The sequence below is a fragment of the Aegilops tauschii genome, chromosome 6 (assembly GCF_002575655.3).
Source record: "Aegilops tauschii subsp. strangulata cultivar AL8/78 chromosome 6, Aet v6.0, whole genome shotgun sequence".
NCBI lineage: Eukaryota > Viridiplantae > Streptophyta > Magnoliopsida > Poales > Poaceae > Aegilops > Aegilops tauschii.
Window position 1 is genome coordinate 171,205,376 of NC_053040.3, and position 21,091 is coordinate 171,226,466.

Consider the following 21,091-nt stretch of genomic DNA (forward strand, 5'->3'; position numbering starts at 1 on the left):
GGAGGCTGTATGGTTAATATGTTTTGCGAAAAGCCAATTTTTTCCTACAACAAAGGAATAAATTTTTATTTTACTATCATGGTGGTTGTTAAACATTGAGAAGGTTCACCCAACTCAATCCCAATTAAGCATCATGATTAAACCCAATCAAATTATATTAAGAGTGATGAGATCCACATGATAATCCAAGAAACTAGATACTCAAGACGTCCATAACTGGGGACACGGCTAACCATGATTAGTTTGTACACTCTACAGAGGTTTGTGCACTTTTCCCCACAAGACTCGATCTCCTCCGTTTGATTTCTCGCACTACATGATGTTTGAGAATGCGGATGACCGAGACACAGTCTTTCCGAAGAGGTCCCTTTAACCGATAGATAGGCCTGTACACCTACAATCCCCTACATCTTCTAGCCCATCATGGAAAAGTTTCCCACAGCTTACTCAACTATGCCAGAGCCCATATTGGCATGTGGCTGCACACGGAAGTTTCTGGGTGGCAGTCCATAGGAGAATCACACGGTACCCCGGGATTTCCAAAAAAATACAGGCAATCACTGGAATTCCCCAGGTGCCTCAGTCCACCCAGATGTGTATTAAAGTTGCCACCTTAAGTTAACCATTAATTAACAATAATTACATCTATCATGAATACACTCAAACCCAATCCACGTCTACGAGCATAGCATAGCAGTATAAGCAACGTAGAAGTAACTCCCAAGGTTTGATAGTAAACAGGTGAATAGGTACTACCTCATCTACTTACCAAACCCACAATTTAAATCAGATCCTAACCATGCAATTGTTTGAGGATTGATATAATGCAATAAAACTGGGTATGAAAGAGGTATGATCAAAGTGTTACTTGCCTTGCTGATGATCCGCGAAACCTAGAGACTCGTAGTAGCACGCTTCACACTCTGGGTACTCTATCGCAAACAAACAAGCATACAATAAGCAATCAAGCAAGGGCACGGGTAAAACTCAAATAAGAGATCTAAACAGAAAGTTCAACTTAAGAACTCCGGTTTGCAAAAAGAATCAAATCAAACGAAGCAACAAAACTCAAAATGGCGAAAGAAACAAGCTTCGTTTACTAATCTGGACTAAATTTTACAGTAGCAAAATCTTGTTTAAGTTGGTTAAACAGAAAAAGGGCTTCGAGACAAAACTCTAGGCGCTTGAATCGCCTGATTCCGATGAACGAGCGAAAAATTAAACTAAAACGAAAATCGGATCAGAAATCGCGATCGAAAATAATCACGAAAAATCCGAGAAAAAGAAAAACTGACGAACAGGCTAACAAACGAACGTTCGTTGTCTGCGGCTAAACGGTGAAAACCGTTCGTTAAAACGAACGTATGAACAGGCGTTCGCTAAATAACTAAACCGAAAAAAAACGAATCGGATCTAAAAATGGATCTAGGGTTTAGAGAAAAAAACGTTCGGTTTTCTTGCGTAAACCGAGGCGGCGGCGGCTATCTCCGGCGACGACGGGGCGACGGCGCGGCGGCGGGTCGGCGGCGGCGAGGTGCGGCGGCGGCGGCGGGCTAGGGTTAGGGTTTGGGGCGGCAGGCGCGGGTGGGCTGGCGGCGGTGGATGGGCCTTGGGACGGCTCGGGCGGCGGCTTATAAAGCCCTCCGGGCGGAGTCCCGCTCGGGTACGGCTCGGAGTTGGTTTCTCTTTTTTTAAAACAATTCCGACGTGCAGAAAAAGAAAGAAAAGAAATACTAAACGGACTCCAAAGATCCCGAAATAAATTTTCCCCGTCCTCTAAAAATAGGCCGGACAAGGTGAACATTTATTTGGGCCTAAAATACAATTTTTAAATACGCATATTTTTCCTAATTCAAATAAAATAGCGATAAAACTCTGAATAAAAATCCTATTTGATTTTTATATTAAATCTCTGATATTTCTTTATTTTGAGGAAGTCATTTTATCCTCTCTCTTTTTATTTTTATAAAATAAATATTCAAGAGAAAAATAATTAAAATCAAACGATCCTCTTTTCAAAATTCGAGAAAACTCGAATATGAAAATAATGAAATCCCCAACTCTCTCCGCGGGTCCTTGAGTTGCTAGAATTTCTAGGATCAAACAAAAATGCAAATAAAATATGATATGCAATGATGATCTAATGTATAACATTCCAAATTGAAAATTTGGGATGTTACAGGTACACGGGAATTTCATCTAGTCACTTTCGTCATGTTGGCTTGATTTGTGTTCACTACTTTGATAATTTGATATGTGGGTGTACTGGTGCTTAGGTGTTGTTCTTACTTGAACAAACCTCCTACTTATGATTAACCCCCTCGCAAGCATCCGCAAGTACGAGAAAAGTATTAAGAATAAATTCTAAGCATAGGAGTAAACTTTTGGATCCAATCGGTCCCTTACGGAATAGCACATAAACTAGGGTTTAAGCATCTGCCACTCTCGCAACCCATCATCTAATAACTACTCCACAATGCATTCCCTTAGGCCCAACTATGGTGAAGTGTCATGTAGTTGACGTTCACATGACACCACTAAGGGAATCATGCTACCTCTTGAGCTTCCGTTGGTTTTTCCCTTGAAGAGGAAAGGGTGATGCAGCAAAGGAGCATAAGTATTTCCCTCAGTTTTGAGAACCAAGGTATCAATCCAGTAGGAGACTACGCAACAAGCCACCGAATACCTGCACAAACAAACACCAACTTGCAACCAACGCGACAAAGGGGTTGTCAATCCCTTCACGGTTATTCGCAAAGTGAGATCTGATAGAGATGGATAAATGGTAAAGTAGACCCGGGGGCCATAGGTTTCACTAGAGGCTTCTCTCAAGATAGAAATTATTACGGTGGGTGAACAAATTACTGCCGAGCAATTGATAGAAAAGCGCAAAGTTATGAAGATACCTAAGGCCATGATAATGAATATAGGCATCACGTCCGTGTCAAGTAGACTGAAATGATTCTGCATCTACTACTGTCGAGGAAAACGACACCTACGGGATCACGAGGATCCCTTCTGCGGTTGGCGGGCGCGAGGTTGTGCAAAGAGCGGGTCTAGTAGTTAGCACGAGGAGATTTTACCCATGTTCGGGCCACGAGGATGCGTAATACCCTAGTCCTGCTTTGGTGTATATTTGAGTGTTCTCAAGCTCTTGAACTAGCTATGGTGCGTGCGTCGTCCAAAGGGTCTGAATCCTTCCTCAGTACGCCTCGGGCCCCCTTTTATAGGAAAAAGGGGTCGCCATAGTGGCACACAGGAGGTGGAAAGTATGTACAGTGTTCAAGCTTATCGCCTGACATCCCAGGACAAAACGCATTAAATGCGCTACTTAGGTGTCCTCTTACTTTATCGGGGACGGCAACGAAGCCCGTCCCGTTCGTTGCCGCTTCGCCTTGTTCCGACACGCGTCCAGGGCAACGAGGCATGCAGCGCCATGTAGGCTGGAACTCTTCCTTGCCGGACTCGTCGTCTTCTTCATGATCATCATCTTCCTCCTTCTTATCGCGGCCCCGAGTGGGCCTCTCTTGTTGACTATCTTTGCCGCGGCGACCTCCTTGGCCACCACGCTTCTTGCTGGACCCCTCAGCACCATCCTGACCCTTCTCCTTGTCTCTCCTATGATACTCAGCCTTCTGCTTTTCTGCAAGCAGCTCAACCTGTCGGCAGTTTTGGAGGTCATGGCCCTTGGTGCGGTGGATCTTGCAGTACTGCTTGTCGGAGCCCCTGGCTTTGTCAGCGGCCGACAAGGCCCGGCAGGCGGCGCACCCGGCAACCTCCTTGCCGGGGTCACCAACCTTGGCCTTCTTGGCAGCGCCGGGTCGCCGGATCCCTCAACGGCAAGCACAGTCTTGCCATTACGCTTCCTGTTGCGGCGCCGACCCTTCTTTGTCGGGGCGGCGGTGTCTTCGTCAGTGGAGTCGGTTTCCGTGCTGGCATCTTCGCCGGGGTACTTCCTTCCTTCCTCAGCCCGAGCACATCTATCAGCCAGGACATAAAGTTCGGCCACATCCTTGACCTTGTTCATCGCCAGCTCTTCATGCATCTTGCGGTTGCGTACGTTCTGATGGAACGCACTGATGACAGTGGCGGGATGAACATTTGGGATGGTGTACTGCACACGGCTGAATCTTTGTATATACTTATGTAGGGACTCGCCATCCTTCTGGGGGATGACATGCAAGTCACTTGCCTGGCCAGGAGCTTGGTGGCTACCGGTGAAGGCGCCAACAAACTCGTGGCACATGTCCGACCAGGAAGAGATGGAATCTACTGGCAGGTGCATCACCCACGACATAACATTGGGCTTAAGTGCCAATGGAAAGTAGTTGGCGAGCACCTTGTCGTTGCGAGCCCTGGCGGCTTGCATCGCGATGGTGTAGATGCCGAGGAACTCCGACGGGTGAGTGTTGTCGTTGTACTTTTCCCCAACATCAGGCTTGAATGTGCGGTGGGAGGGCCACTGGAACTGCCGCAGCTCTCGGGTAAAGGCTGGCCAACCCACCTCGTAAGGCGGGTCGCCAGAGCCTCCCGGCGCCGAGTGGTCCATAGTAGGCCCCGCACGCCGATCCGACTGATGGCGTGTCTCCCGTCGCCACTCGATGGTGGTTCGAGCGTCTTCCTGGGCTCGCTCCCGAAGGACTTGGCGTTGGTCGTGACGGGCTCGCGGGTCGGATGACGCTGTAGAAACGTCGTCGTGTGTGTCAGGCCGGTGAGCCAGCGGTTGCTGTCACGGCCGCGGGGGAGGAGAGTGCACCATGGTCGCAGCATCCCCGGTCCTCCAACCGCCGGCACGCGTCGGCTCAACAAAACGCTGGCACGAGGGTCTCGCCGGGAGTGGCTCATCTTTGTTGGCGAAGATGACGAGGCTTCGAATGGTGGCTCTCCACTCGTCGAGCTTCTCCGCAACGGGCGGGAAGTCGAGGAGTAATTGTATGCGCGCCAGTGCTTCTGCTAGCGTGGGTGGCGGTGAAATCTGCGTGGACCGTGATCCGCTCCGACTTCTAACCACGTTAGAAGGAGCTCTATCACGGTCTCGCGGTCGCGCGCCGCTTCCGCCAGTCTCCCGGTGCACACGCTGGCCCGATGCGTCCTGAGAGTGACGCAAAGGGCTCTTCCCGCGGCGGCGCCCGGGGGCGCCGATGTCGTGGTGTTGCTCATCGTGCGCAGCCTGCGAAGGCAGCAGCGCGGGCACCGGCGGGGGCGTCCGGGAGGTCGCCGCTCCGCCCGTGGGCAGCACAGCCCCGTCCCTGGGCCCAGCGGTGTGTAGTTCGTCGTATTGGACCCGGACAGCGCCGCTCCCTAGGCCCCGATCGCCAGAGTGTCGTGGGTGCTCGCGGCGGCGCCTCCGGCACCATCCATGGCCACCCCATCGCCCGCCCGTGCTGGCACGGACGGGCCGGCCCCGGGCGACCCGATGGCAGTGATCCCCTTCTTCTTGGGGGGCATGATGATGATGAAGTCGATATGCTAACTTCCAAACCGGATTTTCGCAGCTGCGCTCCCTACCTGGCGCCCCAAAGATGTCGGGGGAAAACGACACCTATGGGATCACGGGGATCCCTTCTGCGGTTGGTAGGTGCGAGTGTGCAAAGAGCGGGTCTAGTAGTTAGCACGAGGAGATTTTACCCAGGTTCAGGCCGCGAGGATGCGTAATACCCTAGTCCTGCTTTGGTGTATATTTGAGTGTTCTCGAGCTCTTGAACTAGCTACGGTGCGTGCGTCGTCCAAAGGGTCCGAATCCTTCCTCAGTACGCCTCGGGCCTCCTTTTATAGGAAAAAGTGGTCGCCATAGTGGCACACAGGAGGTGGAAAGTATGTACAGTGTTCAAGCTTATCGCCTGACATCCCAGTACAAAACGCATTAAATGCGCTACTTAGGTGTCCTCTTACTTTATCAGGGACGATAACGAAGCCCGTCCCATTCATCGCTGCTTCGCCTTGCTCCGACACGTATCCAGGCCAACGAGGCATGCAGCGCCATGTAGGCCAGCAGGCTGCTGGGCTGGTGCGGTGGCAGGGTCTTCACGAAGATCTGCATGCCACCACACAGGTGCTTGACTAGTTGGCTTTGGAGCCACGTGGGTTCTTGCTTAGTTGGTGGGTTGGGCGCTGAGCTGGGGCGGCGATGGGGCGGCAAGGCCTTGCCGCTTTCTTGCTGATATTCCCGGCAAAGGTCTTGTCGGGGCCTTGCGGGCGCCCCCGGCAAGTGTCTTGCCGGGGCCTCGTGGGTATCTTCGGTAGGAGCCTTGTTGGGGCCTCGTGGGTGCCCCCGGCAAGAGTCTTGCCGGGGCCTCGTGGGTATCTTCGGCAGGAGCCTTGCCGGGGCCTCGTGGGCATCCTCGGCAAGGAGCCTCGCTATTGTCCTATCTTTTGGTTCTTATCTGGGCCTTGCAGGCCCTTTGTCTTCACAAAGATCTGCATGTCACTATGCAGGCCCCTCCCGAGCCTTGGTTCCAATGTTTTCGATGGTGTCGGAACTCTCAGGCTTAAGGGTGGTGGCCTTACTGGTGTTGGGTGAGTTGCCTTGGCAAGGCTCTTGCCGGGGCTGTGTAGGACGCCCTGGCAAGGGTCTTGCCGGGGGAAGCCCATCTTGTCGCGTCTTCCTCTGCGCCCCTGGTTGGAGCGCTGCTCTGGTGGTCTTGTACTTTTGCTTCCTTCCTCTGCCCCGCTAAGTGTGGTCGTAGGTGTGGCTCTAACTGCCCGTGCACAAGCAAAGGGGTACAAAGGGGCCCCCTACTTTTGTACACCGTCAGGAGCCCCCGGGCCTGGGCCACACATAAGTGCGACGCATTGTTGGGCTAGGCCCAGAACGGTGCGCGGGCATGCGGGGCCGAGTTTACCGCAGTAACTTCCCTTGCCAGTTGCGCTTCCCCATGACCCGCCTTGAATGCATGACGTGGGGGTCGTGTGTGGGGTGACCGCAGCATGCTTGTGTCACCCCACGGTTTTAATAGTAAAGAGGCAGCCCGCGTCCCTCCCCCCATAAAAATAGAGGAAGCCACAGGGGCGCGACTCATTTACTAGGTGGACTCAGGTCATGGCCATCATGGCATCCGTGCCCCGCGATCGCGGGGCGCGAAACGGCCGTTCCACTTGCCATCTGAATCATGGCTCGCCCGCCACATGTCACCCATGCCTCGGGGAGGGCAGGCAGTGGACACAGAGGGCACGGGCTTTAATGCCGGAGCGGGGGGCCGAGCGCCACTGATTGGAGCAGCGGGTCGGTCCTGTTTCCTCTCGCCCCCGGCGCCTGGATTGGTTGATTGGGGCGGCCGCCCTTAGGCTTGCTTGGCCCCGTCCCCTTATAAAAAGGGGAGAGGGACAGCGCCTTCCTGCATCCATCCTCTTCCAGTTCGATCCCTTTCCTTCCCTTGTCATGGCGAGAGGGCGCGGTCGCGGCCGTCCTTCCGTGGAGGCAACCAGGTCTTCCTCCTGCCAGAGAACTGTGGCGGTAAAGGAGGAGCCGGACGCCCACGGTGAAGGCCATGCTCGAGGCAGAGGCGCCGCACGGGGCCGTGGTCGGCGAGGCGGCCAAGGCAGAGGTAGGCGCGGAAGGGGGACACCCGCGTCGTCATCATCTCCGTCACCATCTCCTCCACCATCTCCTCCTGCTTCATCAAGCGGCCATGTCGGGGAGACGGTGCTGGAGTTCATCCTACAGTTGCGTGAGCCACCGCGCAGCCGCCTTCATCGTCCCGAAGTGTTTCCGAGGGTGCTGGAGATTGACCAGCCACCGAGGTTGAGGCTTCACATGAAGGGGTGTTGTAATGGCGACATGTGGGCGAACACAAGGTTCCCCGCCCCTCATGTAATGCTCTTCTGTCGGGGTTAGAAAACCTTCGCACGCGCCCACTGCTTGATGAAGGGGCACTTTCTCCAGTTTAAATTAGTGGAGAGTGACCTGCTTTCCGTCAAGGTCTTTGGGCACTCGGGACACAGGTTAGGGTGCTGCGCAGAGAGCTCGACTGATGACGAAAGCTCCTCCTCGAGCGACAGTGACGAGGAGGGCACCGGCGGGGAGGACGACGAGGACGGGTCCGACTAGGCGTCGGACACACAATCCTCTTGTGACGCCGGCAGCACCACCATCTATACCCGGCCCTTCCCCTGGCCGAGCAAATTGCCGGGGGTGGGGCCAGCTCCTTGAACTTCTCGAGGCCGCTGCTTCTGGTGGCTGGTGCTGGAAGGCCGGAGAAGACGAAGAAGGCGGGTGGCGGGCCGTCAACTCGGAGTACGATGGCACCGACGCCTTCGTCGCGTATTGCCGGCCTGCTGCCTCATCCTTCGGCATCTTCCCCGGCACCGTCATCACCAGCCTCCTCTTGGTGTCTTCTGCTACTCGTACCTCGCCTAGGCGCTCCTTTTGCCCTCCTGCTTATCCTGATCCGTTTCCTGAGGAGAGGGACAAGAAAGGGATTACAGGCACCTTATATTTAGTTTTCAAGCCTGCGGGCATTTGTCAGTTTTAAACCTTGTAATCCCCTTGCTCAAGCTCTCATTCTGTATGAATTATACTTGTTAACAACGTATTAATGAAGAAAAGGGGTGTTTGTCGGGTTCTTTTGTGCGTGATCGAGGCCCACACCAAGGATCGAATCCTTGCTATCTTAAAATAAACATCGTTACCCGGCAACAGACCTTGTCTTCCTCCCTCTCTATAGCTCGACTACACACACGCCCTTGGCGGAGGTAGGGGCAAAGTAGGATTAGGATCTTCGTTTGTTCCCTTTCCATTACACTACAACCAAGTTCCGGCCCAAAGAAAGGTTCTTGGACACGGGAAAGAGGGAGCACGGCGGTATAAGAGTGAGCAAAGCTTCGTACGTTCAAGTTCCATACGGAAGTGTAGAGTGGGGGATGAAAGACTTATCTGATTCTGCAGCCCCCAGCAACCTTGGCTTGCCGTGGTCAAATTTCTGGATCTGCAGCCCCCGGCAACCTTGGCTTGCCGGGGTTGGGGCGTCGGCGTGTTTCCTTTCCCCCAAACAGCTCAGCAGAAACGCCCGCACATCCTGCGAAGCAAAAGAAAAGACGGGACGGAACAGAGAGACGCACACTCAACCTCTATGCAAGGGGTTAGTTGCCGCTAAGCACTATCGACCCTAACAAAGAGAGAGACTCAACCTAGCATGCATGCTAAAACTTAGGGCGCCAGCGCTTCATTTATTTATGCTCAGGGTCTGTGCCTGGCTCTGTACATAGGGTTACATGCCTTGCCGGCAAGGCTAGTACAAAATGGGGGTTGCCGGGGCTCCCGGCAACCGCGCCTTAGGGGTAAAACTTGCGAAGATGTTCGATATTCCAGGAATTGCTCACCAGAATGCCATCTTCGGTCTCCAGGCAGACTGCACCGGGTCTGGTGACTCGTATTACCCGGTAAGGGCCTTCCCACTTTGGTGTCAACTTGTTTAAATTCTTGGCGGGTTGAATCCGCCGAAAAATAAGGTCACCTTCCTCAAGGCTTCGGGCGTGAACCTTGCGGCTATGATAACGGCGCAAGGCTTGCTGGTAGCGAGCGACTCGCACAGCAGCCCGAAGACGATCTTCCTCAAGGAGCGTCGCATCCTCTTGGCGCAACTGCTCTTGCTCAAGCTCATCATAAGCGAGCACTCGAGGTGACCCATATGTGAGTTCCGTGGGGAGAACTGCCTCTACCCCATATACCAGGGCAAAGGGTGTCTGGCCAGTGGCTCGATTTGGCGTCGTTCTGATCGACCAAAGAACCGTTGGCAATTCATCAATCCACCGCCTTCCACACTTGTGCAGCTTGTCAAAAGTTCTGGTCTTGAGGCCCCGTAGCACTTCTGCATTCGCCCTCTCAGCCTGGTCGTTACTTCTGGGATGAGCAACAAAAGCAAAAACAAACCTTGATGTCGAGATCCTGAATGTACTGCATGAAGGTGCGGCTTGTGAACTGTGTGCCGTTGTTGGTGATGACCCTATTGGGCACACCAAAACGGCAGACTAGCCCCTTGAAGAAGTTGACGGCTGACTGTGATGTCACCTTTCTCACCGGCTCCACTTCCGTACACTTTGTGAACTTGTCGATTGCAACGTACAAGTACTCAAAGCCCCCGACAACACGGGGAAAGGGGCCCAGTATATCGAGCCCCCAGACCGAAAATGGCCAGGAAAGAGGGATGCTCTGAAGATCCTGAGCCGGTAGATGAAGCTTCTTTGAATGGAACGGGCACGCTTCACACTTGGGTACTAGTGCCATCGCATGCTGGAGAGCGGTGGGCCAGAAGAAACCTTGGCGGAATGCCTTGCCGGCAAGGGCTCTCGACCCTATGTGGGAGCCACACATGCCTCCATGTATCTCTGCCAATAGCCTCAGTCTGTCTTCCCGAGGAATGCACTTCAACTTCACGCCGTTCGGTCTCCTTCTGTATAGGGCATCATCCACAGACTGGTACATGCTGGACTGACGGGCTACTTTATCTGCTTCTTCCTGCTCCTTGGGGAGCTCTCCTGTTTGGAGGAAACGGACGGTGGGCTGTGCCCATGCCGGAGCCCGGGGCTCGACGGCAAGGACTAAAGGCACATCTTTGGCCGTAAGGGCAACTGCCTCTACGGCCAGGGCTTGAGGCCCTGCCAGGGGTTGCTGCTCTCCGGCAAGCTTGGGACACCCGGCAACGTCCTTGCCGGCGGCTCCTGGGAGCTCAGCGGCAAAGTTCTTGCCAGGGCCTATCTTCCTTCGTTTGCTCTCTCCTGCTGATGGTTCAACGGATGGCTGAGTTAATTGAAGCACAAAGGTACCTGGTTCCACAGGCAACTTGAGGGCAGCACGTTTTGACAGGTCGTCAGCAATGCCGTTCTCCGCTCGGGGAACATGCTCTGCTTGCAATTCGTCAAAGCGCTCTTCCAACTTCCTCACTTCATCCACATAGGCCTCCATCAACGGGCTCTAGTAATCCTTGTTCACTTGCTTGACGACGAGCTGCGAATCACCTCTGATGATGAGCTTCCTGATTCCAAGGTCTGCCACTATCCTGAGACCGGCCAGCAATCCCTCGTACTCCGCCGTGTTGTTCGTTGATTTTTCCCGGGGAAAGTGCATCTGGATTACGTACTTGAGGCGCTCTCCGGTGGGTGTGATGAGTAGTACGCCGGCACCAGCACCTTGGAGTGAGAAAGCTCCATCAAAGTACATAATCCACTCACTGCTCGTCTCCTTGCCGGGAAGGGTGGTCTCTTGAATCTCCTCGTCGGGCGTTGCGGTCCACTCTGCTATGAATTCTGCGAAGGCTCGGCTCTTGATTGTCGAAGTACTTTCAAACTTGAGGCCAAAGCTTGACAATTCCAAAGCCCACTCCACAATCCTCCCGGTTGCATCCGGGTTGTGCAGGATTCGTTGCAACGGGAGGCGGGTGACGACGGTGATCTCATGTGCTTGGAAATAGTGGCGCGGCTTTCTCGAGGCCATGAGGAGGCCGAAAAGTAGCTTCCGCATACCAGTGTATCTTGATCTAGCACCCTGCAGGAGGGAACTGACAAAGTAAACCGGGTGCTGCACCACCTTCTTCTTCTGTTCCACTTCGCCCATCTGCGCAGAATCTACCTTGCCGGGGCCGGGCCTTGCCGGGGAGGACTATGGCCCACTATCCGACGGCTCGGCGACCACTGCTGCTTCTTCCTCAAGTTCCCTCTGTGCCACCAGCGCAGCACTAACCACTTGATTCGTTGCTGCTAAGTATAGCAGCAACGGCTCTTGTGGTTTAGGCGCGACTAGTATTGGCGTGGAGGAGAGGCACCTCTTCAAATCTTGCAGTGCTGCCTCTGCCTCCGGAGTCCACTTTACTGGACCCGCCTTTTTCAAAACTTTGAAAAAGGGGAGGGCGCGCTCAGCATATTTGGAGATGGACCTACTCAGGGCAGCAACGCAGCCGGCGAGCCTACGGACGTCCTTGACCCGTTTTGGCGCCTCAATCTGCTCAATTGCCTTGATCTTGTCGGGGTTCGCCTCGATCCCACGCTGTGACACAAAGAACCCGAGAAGCTTGTGATACGTCTCCAACGTATCTATAATTTTTTATTGTGCCATGCCATATTATAGTCTGTTTTGGATGTTTAATGGGATTTATTATACACTTCTATATTATTTTTGGGACTAACCTATTAACCGGAGGCCTAGCCCAGATTGCTGTTTTTTTGCCTATTTCAGTGTTTCGAAGGAAAAGGATATCAAACGGAGTCAAAATGGAATAAAACCTTCGGGAACGTGATTTTCAGAACAAATGTGATCCAGAGGACTTGGAGTCTACGTAAAGCAATCAACAAGGAGGGCACGAGGCAGGGGGCGTGCCTACCCCCCCCCCCCCCCCGGGCGCGCCCTCCACCCTCGTGGGCCCCTCGTTGCTTCACCGACGTACTTCTTCCTCCTATATATACCCATACACCCTGGAAACACCATATACGGAGCCAAAACCCTATTTCCACCGCTGCAACCTTTTGTACCCGTGAGATCCCATCTTGGGGCCTTTTCCGGCGCTTCGCCGGAGGGGGCATCGATCACGGAGGGCTTCTACATCAACACCATAGCCTCTCCGATGATGTGTGAGTAGTTTACCTCAGACCTTCGGGTCCATAGTTATTAGCTAGATGGCTTCTTCTCTCTCTTTGGATCTCAATACAAAGTTCTCCTCGATCTTCTTGGAGATCTATTCGATGTAATCTTCTTTTGCGGTGTGTTTGTCGAGATCCGATGAATTGTGGGTTTATGATCAAGATTATCTATGAACAATATTTGAATCTCCTCTGAATTCTTTTATGTATGATTGGTTATCTTTGCAAGTCTCTTCGAACTATCAGTTTGGTTTGGCCTACTAGATTGATCTTTCTTGCAATGGGAGAAGTGCTTAGCTTTGGGTTCAATCTTGCGGTGCTCGATCCCAGTGACAGAAAGGGAACCGACACGTATTGTATTGTTGCCATCGAGGATAAAAAGATGGGGTTTATATCATATTGCATGAGTTTATCCCTCTACATCATGTCATCTTACTTAAAGTATTACTCTGTTCTTATGAACTTAATACCCTAGATGCATGCTGGATAGCGGTCGATGTGTGGAGTAATAGTAGTAGATGCAGAATCATTTCGGTCTACTTGTCGCGGACGTGATGCCTATATACATGATCATACCTAGATATTCTCATAACTATGCTCAATTCTATCAATTGCTCGACAGTAATTCGTTTACCCACCGTAATACTTACGCTCTTGAGAGAAGCCACTAGTGAAACCTATGGCCCCCGGGTCTATTTTCCATCATATTAATCTCCCGTCAACAAGCTATTTCTGGCGCCGTTTATTTTGCTTTCTTTACTTTTAGTCTTTATCATAAAAATACCAAAAATATTATCTTATCATCTCTATCAGATCTCACTCTCGTAAGTGACCGTGAAGGGATTGACAACCACTTTATCGCGTTGGTTGCGAGGTTCTTATTTGTTTGTGTAGGTGCGTGGGACTAGCGCGTGGTCTCCTACTGGATTGATACCTTGGTTCTCAAAAACTGAGGGAAATACTTACGCTACTTTACTGCATCACCCTTTCATCTTCAAGGGAAAACCAACGCAGTGCTCAAGAGGTAGCAAGAAGGATTTCTGGCGCCTTTGCTGGGGAGTCTACGCACAAGTCAAGACATATCAAGTACCCATCACAAACTCTTATCCCTCGCATTACATTATTTGCCATTTGCCTCTCGTTTTCCTCTCCCCCACTTCACCTTTGCCTTTTCTTCGCCCTCCTTCTGTTCGATCTTGTGTTACCATGTGCCTTCTTTTTGCTTGCATCTTCGCTTGCTAAAAGTTTATGGATCCTCATCCCCATGCTAATCTTTTTAAGAGATCCAATTATGATGAACCAATTTCTAGTGATTTGAGTGCACTAGATTATCTTTATGAGGTTTTGCTTGAAATTCGTGAATCTGAAAATTGTGATGAAGAAATTTATGAAGAGATTCACGGTAGCTCCTTGCATAAAAAGCATGATCGCAATGATCTTACTATAAATTCTCTTGATGTCAATTGTGCTAATAATATGCAAAACCCTAAGCTTGGGGATGCTAGTTTTGCCATGTCTACTATTTGTTGCAATGATCATGATTGGGGTGATTCTTCTTATGATCTTGAATATTTATTTAAGCCCCATGATAAATATGAGATTGATAATAGTGTTTGCAATAATATTGAAAGTGGGTTTGGAAGAGTGTCAACTTTAGATCCCACATATTTGGAGAATGTTCAATCTTATGGTATTTTTTATAAAAGTGGGTTTGGAGAGGTCATGACTTTAGTTAATGTTAATCCCACTATTTTGGAAGAGTGTCAACTTCGCATGCATGTGGATCGTGTTGAAAATATTTTATATGATAGCTATTTTGTTGAATTTTCTTATGATCCCACATGTAATTATTATGAGAGAGGAAAATATGGTTGTAGACATTTTCATGTTACTAAATTACCTCTCGTTATGTTGATATTGCTATTGTTCCTTTCCGCTTCCTTGCATATGCTAGTTTTTGCTTGCTATGATAATTTGTTTTTCTATAAGATGCCTATGCATAGGAAGTATGTTAGACTTAGATGTGTTTGTCACGTGTTTTATGATGCTCTCTTTGTGCTTCAATTGTTGTCTTTCATATGAGCATCATTGAAATCTCAATGCCTAGCAAGGGGCGTTAAACGATAGCGCTTGTTGGGAGGCAACCCAATTTTATTTTAGTTTTTTGCTTTTTATTTATGTTTAGTAATAAATCTTTGATCTAGCCCCTGGTTAGATGTGTTTTTATGTTTAATTAGTATTTGTGCCAAGTTAAACCTATAGGATCTTCTTGGATGATAGTTATTTGATCTTGCTGAAAATTCCAGAAACTTTCTGTTCACGAAAACAATTATTTAAAATCACTAGAACGTGAGAAAATATTGATTCCAATTGCAGCAGATCAATAAAAATTTATCTAGGTCGTCCTATTTTGGTAGATTTTTCTGAGTTCCAGAAGTTTGCATTAGTTACAGATTACTACAGACTGTTCTGTTTTTGACAGATTCTGTTTTTCGTGTGTTGTTTGCTTATTTTGATGAATCTATGGCTAGTAAAATAGTTTAAAAACCATAGAGAAGTTGGAATACAGTAGGTTTAACACCAATATAAATAAAGAATGAGTTAATTACAGTACCTTGAAGTGGTGCTTTGTTTTCTTTCGCTAACGGAGCTCATGAGATTTTCTGTTAAGTTTTGTGTTGTGAAGTTTTGGGTAAGGATTTGATGGATTATGGAACAAGGAGTGGAAAGAGCCTAAGCTTGGGGATGCCCAAGGCACACCAAGTTAAATCCAAGGACACCAAAAAGCCAAATCTTGGGGATGCCCCGGAAGGCATCCCCTCTTTCGTCTTCGTCCATTGGTAACTTTACTTGGAGCTATATTTTTATTCACCACATGATATGTGTTTTGCTTGGAGCTTCTTGTATGATTTGAAGCTTTGCTTTTTAGTTTACCACAATCATCCTTGCTGAATACACTTTTGATAGAGACACACATGATTTGGAATTTATTAGAATACTCTATGTGCTTCACTTATATCTTTTGAGCTATATAGTTTTTGCTCTAGTGCTTCACTTATATCTTTTAGAGCACGGCGGTGGTTTTGTTTTATAGAAACTTTTGTTCTCTCATGCTTCACTTATATTATTTTGAGAGTCCTACAAAACAGCATGGTAATTTGCTTTAATCATAAAATTAGTCCTAATATGATAGGCATCCAAGATTAGTAAAAAAAATCTTACGAGTGTGTTGAATACTATGAGAAGGTTGATGCTTGATAATTGTTTTGAGATATGAAGATGATGATATTAGAGTCATGCTAGTTGAGTGGCTATGAATTTGATAAATACTTGTGTTAAAGTTTGTGATTCCCGTAGCATGCACGTATGGTGAACCGTTATGTGATGAAGTCGGAGCATGATTTATTTATTGATTGTCTTCCTTATGAGTGGCGGTCGGGGATGAGCGATGGTCTTTTCCTACCAATATATCCCCCTAGGAGCATGCGCGTAATACTTTGCTTTGATAACTGGTAGATTTTTGCAACAAGTATATGAGTTCTTTATGACTAATGTTGAGTCCATGGATTATATGCACTCTCACCCTTCCACCATTGCTAGCCTCTCTAATACCCCACACTTTTCGCCGGTATCATACACCCACCATATACCTTCCTCAAAACAGCCACCATACCTACCTATCATGGCATTTCCATAGCCATTCCGAGATATATTTCCATGCAACTTACCACCGTTTCATTTACTATGACACGCTTCATCATTGTCATATTGCTTTGCGTGATCATGTAGTTGACATCGTATTTGTGGCAAAGCCACCGTTCATGATTCTTTCATACATGTCACTCTTGATTCATTGCATATCCCGGTACACCGCCGGAGGCATTCACATAGAGTCATATTTTGTTCTAAGTATTGATTTGTAATTCTTGAGTTGTAAGTAAATAAAAGTGTGATGATCATCATTATTAGAGCATTGTCCCATGTGAGGAAAGGATGATGGAGACTATGGTTCCCCCACAAGTCGGGATGAGACTCCGGACTAAATAAAAAAACGAGGCCATAAAAAAAGAGAGAGAGAGAAGGCCCAAAGAAAAAAAATGAGAGAAAAGAGAGAAGGGACAATGCTACTATCCTTTTCCACACTTGTGCTTCAAAGTAGCACCATGATCTTCATGATAGAGAGTCTCCTATGATATAACTTTCATATACTAGTGGGTATTTTTCATTATATAACTTGGCTTGTACATTCCAATGATGGGCTTCCTCAAAATTGCCCTAGGTCTTCGTGAGCAGGCGAGTTGATGCACACCCACTTAGTTTCTTTTTGAGCTTTCATACACTTATAGCTCTAGTGCATCCGTTGCATGGCAATCCCTACTCACTCACATTGATATCTATTAATGGGCATCTCCATAGCCCGTTGATACGCCTAGTTGATGTGAGACTATCTTCTCCTTTTTGTCTTCTCCACAACCACCATTCTATTCCACATATAGTGCTATATCCATGGCTCACGCTCATGTATTGCGTGAAGATTGAAAAGTTTGAGAACACCAAAAGTATGAAACAATTGCTTGGCTTGTCATCGGGGTTGTGCATGATTTAAATATTTTGTGTGGGGAAGATAGAGCATAGCCAGACTATATGATTTTGTAGGGATAACTTTCATTGGCCGTGTTATTTTGAGAAGACATAATTGCTTAGTTAGTATGCTTGAAATATTATTATTTTTATGTCAATATTAAACTCTTATCTTGAATCTTTCGGATCTGAATATTCATACCACAATTAAGAGAATTACATTGAAAATTATGCCAAGTAGCATTCCACATCAAAAATTCCGTTTTTATCATTTACCTACTCAAGGACGAGCAGGAATTAAGCTTGGGGATGCTTGATACGTCTCCAACGTATCTATAATTTTTGATTGTTCCATGCTATATTATATTCTGTTTTGGATGTTTAATGGGATTTATTATACACTTTTATATTATTTTTGGGACTAACCTATTAACCGGAGGCCCAGCCCAGATTGCTGTTTTTTTGCCTATTTCAGTGTTTCGAAGGAAAAGGATATCAAACGGAGTCAAAATGGAATAAAACCTTCGGGAACGTGATTTTCAGAACAAATGTGATCCAGAGGACTTGGAGTCTACGTAAAGCAATCAACAAGGAGGGCACGAGGCAGGGGGCGTGCCTACCCCCCCCCGGGCGCGCCCTCCACCCTCGTGGGCCCCTCGTTGCTTCACCGACGTACTTCTTCCTCCTATATATACCCATACACCCTGGAAACACCATATACGGAGCCAAAACCCTATTTCCACCGCCGCAACCTTCTGTACCCGTGAGATCCCATCTTGGGGCCTTTTCCGGCGCTCCGCCAGAGGGGGCATCGATCACGGAGGGCTTCTACATCAACACCATAGCCTCTCCGATGATGTGTGAGTAGTTTACCTCAGACCTTCGGGTCCATAGTTATTAGCTAGATGGCTTCTTCTCTCTCTTTGGATCTCAATACAAAGTTCTCCTCGATCTTCTTGGAGATCTATTCGATGTAATCTTCTTTTGCGGTGTGTTTGTTGAGATCCGATGAATTGTGGGTTTATGATCAAGATTATCTATGAACAATATTTGAATCTCCTCTGAATTCTTTCATGTATGATTGGTTATCTTTGCAAGTCTCTTCGAATTATCAGTTTGGTTTGGCCTACTAGATTGATCTTTCTTACAATGGGAGAAGTGCTTAGCTTTGGGTTCAATCTTGCGGTGCTTGATCCTAGTGACAGAAAGGGAACCGACACGTATTGTATTGTTGCCATGGAGGATAAAAAGATGGGGTTTATATCATATTGCATGAGTTTATCCCTCTACATCATGTCATCTTACTTAAAGTATTACTCTGTTCTTATGAACTTAATACTCTAGATGCATGCTGGATAGCGGTCGATGTGTGGAGTAATAGTAGTAGATGCAGAATCATTTCAGTCTACTTGTCACAGGCGTGTTGCCTATATACATGATCATACCTAGATATTCTCATAACTATGCTCAATTCTATCAATTGCTCGACAGTAATTCGTTTACCCACCGTAATACTTATGCTCTTAAGAGAAGCCACTAGTGAAACCAATGGCCCCCGGGTCTATTTTCCATCATATTAATCTCGCGTCAACAAGCTATTTCTGGCGTCGTTTATTTTGCATTCTTTACTTTTAGTCTTTATCATAAAAATACCAAAAAATTTATCTTTTCATCTCTATTAGATCTCACTCTCGTAAGTGACAGTGAAGGGATTGACAACCCCTTTATCACATTGGTTGCGAGGTTCTTATTTGTTTGTGTAGGTGCGTGGGACTCGTGCATGGTCTCCTACTGGATTGATACCTTGGTTCTCAAAAACTGAGGGAAATAGTTATGCTACTTTACTGCATCACCCTTTCCTCTTCAAGGGAAAACCAATGCAGTGCTCAAGAGGTAGCAGCTTGCCAGACGGAACGCCGAAGATACACTTCTCAGGGTTCAGCTTGAGGTTGATCTTGCGCAAATTTGCAAATGTTTATTATAAGTCTTGCATGAGCATGGCCCTGTCTTTGGTTTTGACCACTTGTCGTCCATATAAGCTTCCATATTTGTATGTAGCTAGGGCTCAAAACCAATTTGGACCGCTCGGGCAAACATCAAACCATCGCTCTTCAACCCGAAAGGCATTCATACAAAACAGTACGTACCACATGGGGTGATGAACGTGGTCTTTTCTTCGTCTTCCTTCGCCATGAAGATCTGGTGGTATCCTGAATAGGCGTCAAGGAATGACAGCAGGTCACACCCGGCAGTGGAGTCCACAATCTGATCGATGTGTGGTAGAGGGAAAGGATCCTTTGGACTGGCTTTATGGATATCTGTGTAGTCAATACACAGCCTCCATTTCCCATTTGCCTTACGCACCACGACTAGATTGGCCAACCACGTGGGGTGGAGCACTCCTCTAACCAGGCCTGGTGCCTCCAACTTCCTGATCTCCTCAATGATGAACTCTTGTCGCTCCAACGCTTGCTTCCTGACCTTCTGCTTGATGGGCCGCGCATGAGGACAGACAGCAAGGTGGTGCTCAATCACCTCCCTGGGAACGCCGGGAATGTCGGATGCTTTCCATGAAAATGCATCGACATTGCCCGCAGGAAGGCGACGAGCGCGCTTTCCTATTTGCTGTCGAGGGTGGAGCTTATAGCAAAAGCCCCGCTCGTGCCGTCCTCCCTGACGGACACCTTCTTGGTTTCTGGTGGTGCAGCCTTGGATTTCTTGCTCTTGCCGGTGGAGCTCTATGGAACGTCCTCGACGGGAGCGCTGCACTCTGAAGAGGCACGCTTGCCGGAGGGCTTGCCGGAAGAGGTATCGCCGGAAGGGGTCTTGCCGGTAGAGGTCTTGCCAGCCTTCTTCCTTCCCGGGGCTTCAGCGGCAGGAGCAAGTGCCTTGGCGGCAGTTGCTGCAACTGCCTCTAGGTAGAGTTGGTCGGCGCAGATGAGCGCGTCTTTCTTATCAGAGGGGACGGTGATGATGGTAAACGGTCCCGACATCTTCAATGTGTTGTAGGCGTAGTGTGACGCCGCCATGAATTTGGCCAGCGCTGGGCGGCCAAGGATCCCATTGTATGGCAAGGGGATCTCGCGACATCGAAAACGATCTTCTCCGTCCTATAGTTCAGCTCGCCCCCAAACGTAACGGGCAGCGTGATTTTACCTTTTGGTTGGCTCCTTCCCAGGTTGACCCCTTGAAACGTGCCCGTCTCCTCGAGATCCCCATCAGGAATCTGCAACCTCTTGATCACATCGGGCGAGATCAAATTCAGTCCGGCCCCACCGTCAACCAGCACTTTTGTCACCTTGAGGTTGCGTGTTGTTGGTGAAACCAACAACAGCAAACACCCGACCGCAGTTGTGCGATCAGGGTGATCCTCGGTGTCAAAAATGATGGGCATGCGGGACCACTTCAGTGGCTTTTGGGCATCGAACGATGGCTCCACCGCAGTGACCTCACGCGCCCACTGCTTCAGTTGGCGGTGTGAGGTGTGCAACGAGGCGCCACCGTCAACGCACATGGCCTCTGTAGCTTTCTGGAACTCGTGCTCACCGGACTCGTCGTCTTCGTCATGATCATCATTTTCCTCCTTCTTATCGCGGCCCCGAGCGGGCCTCTCTTGTTGACTATCTTTGCCGCAGCGACCTCCTTGACCACCACACTTCTTGCCGGACCCTCAGCACCATCCTTACCCTTCTCCTTGTCTCTCCTTTCATATTCAGCGTTCTGCTTTTCTGCAAGGAGCTCAACCTGTCGGCAGTTCTGGAGGTCATGGCCCTTGGTGCGGTGGATCTTGCAGTACTACTTGTCGGAGCCCCCTGGCTTGTCGACGACCGCCAAGGCCCGGAAGGCGACGCATTGGCAACCTCCTTGTCGGGGTCATCAGCCTTGGCCTTCTTGGCGGCGCCGGGGTTGCCGAATCCCTCAATGGCAAGCACAGTCTTGCCCT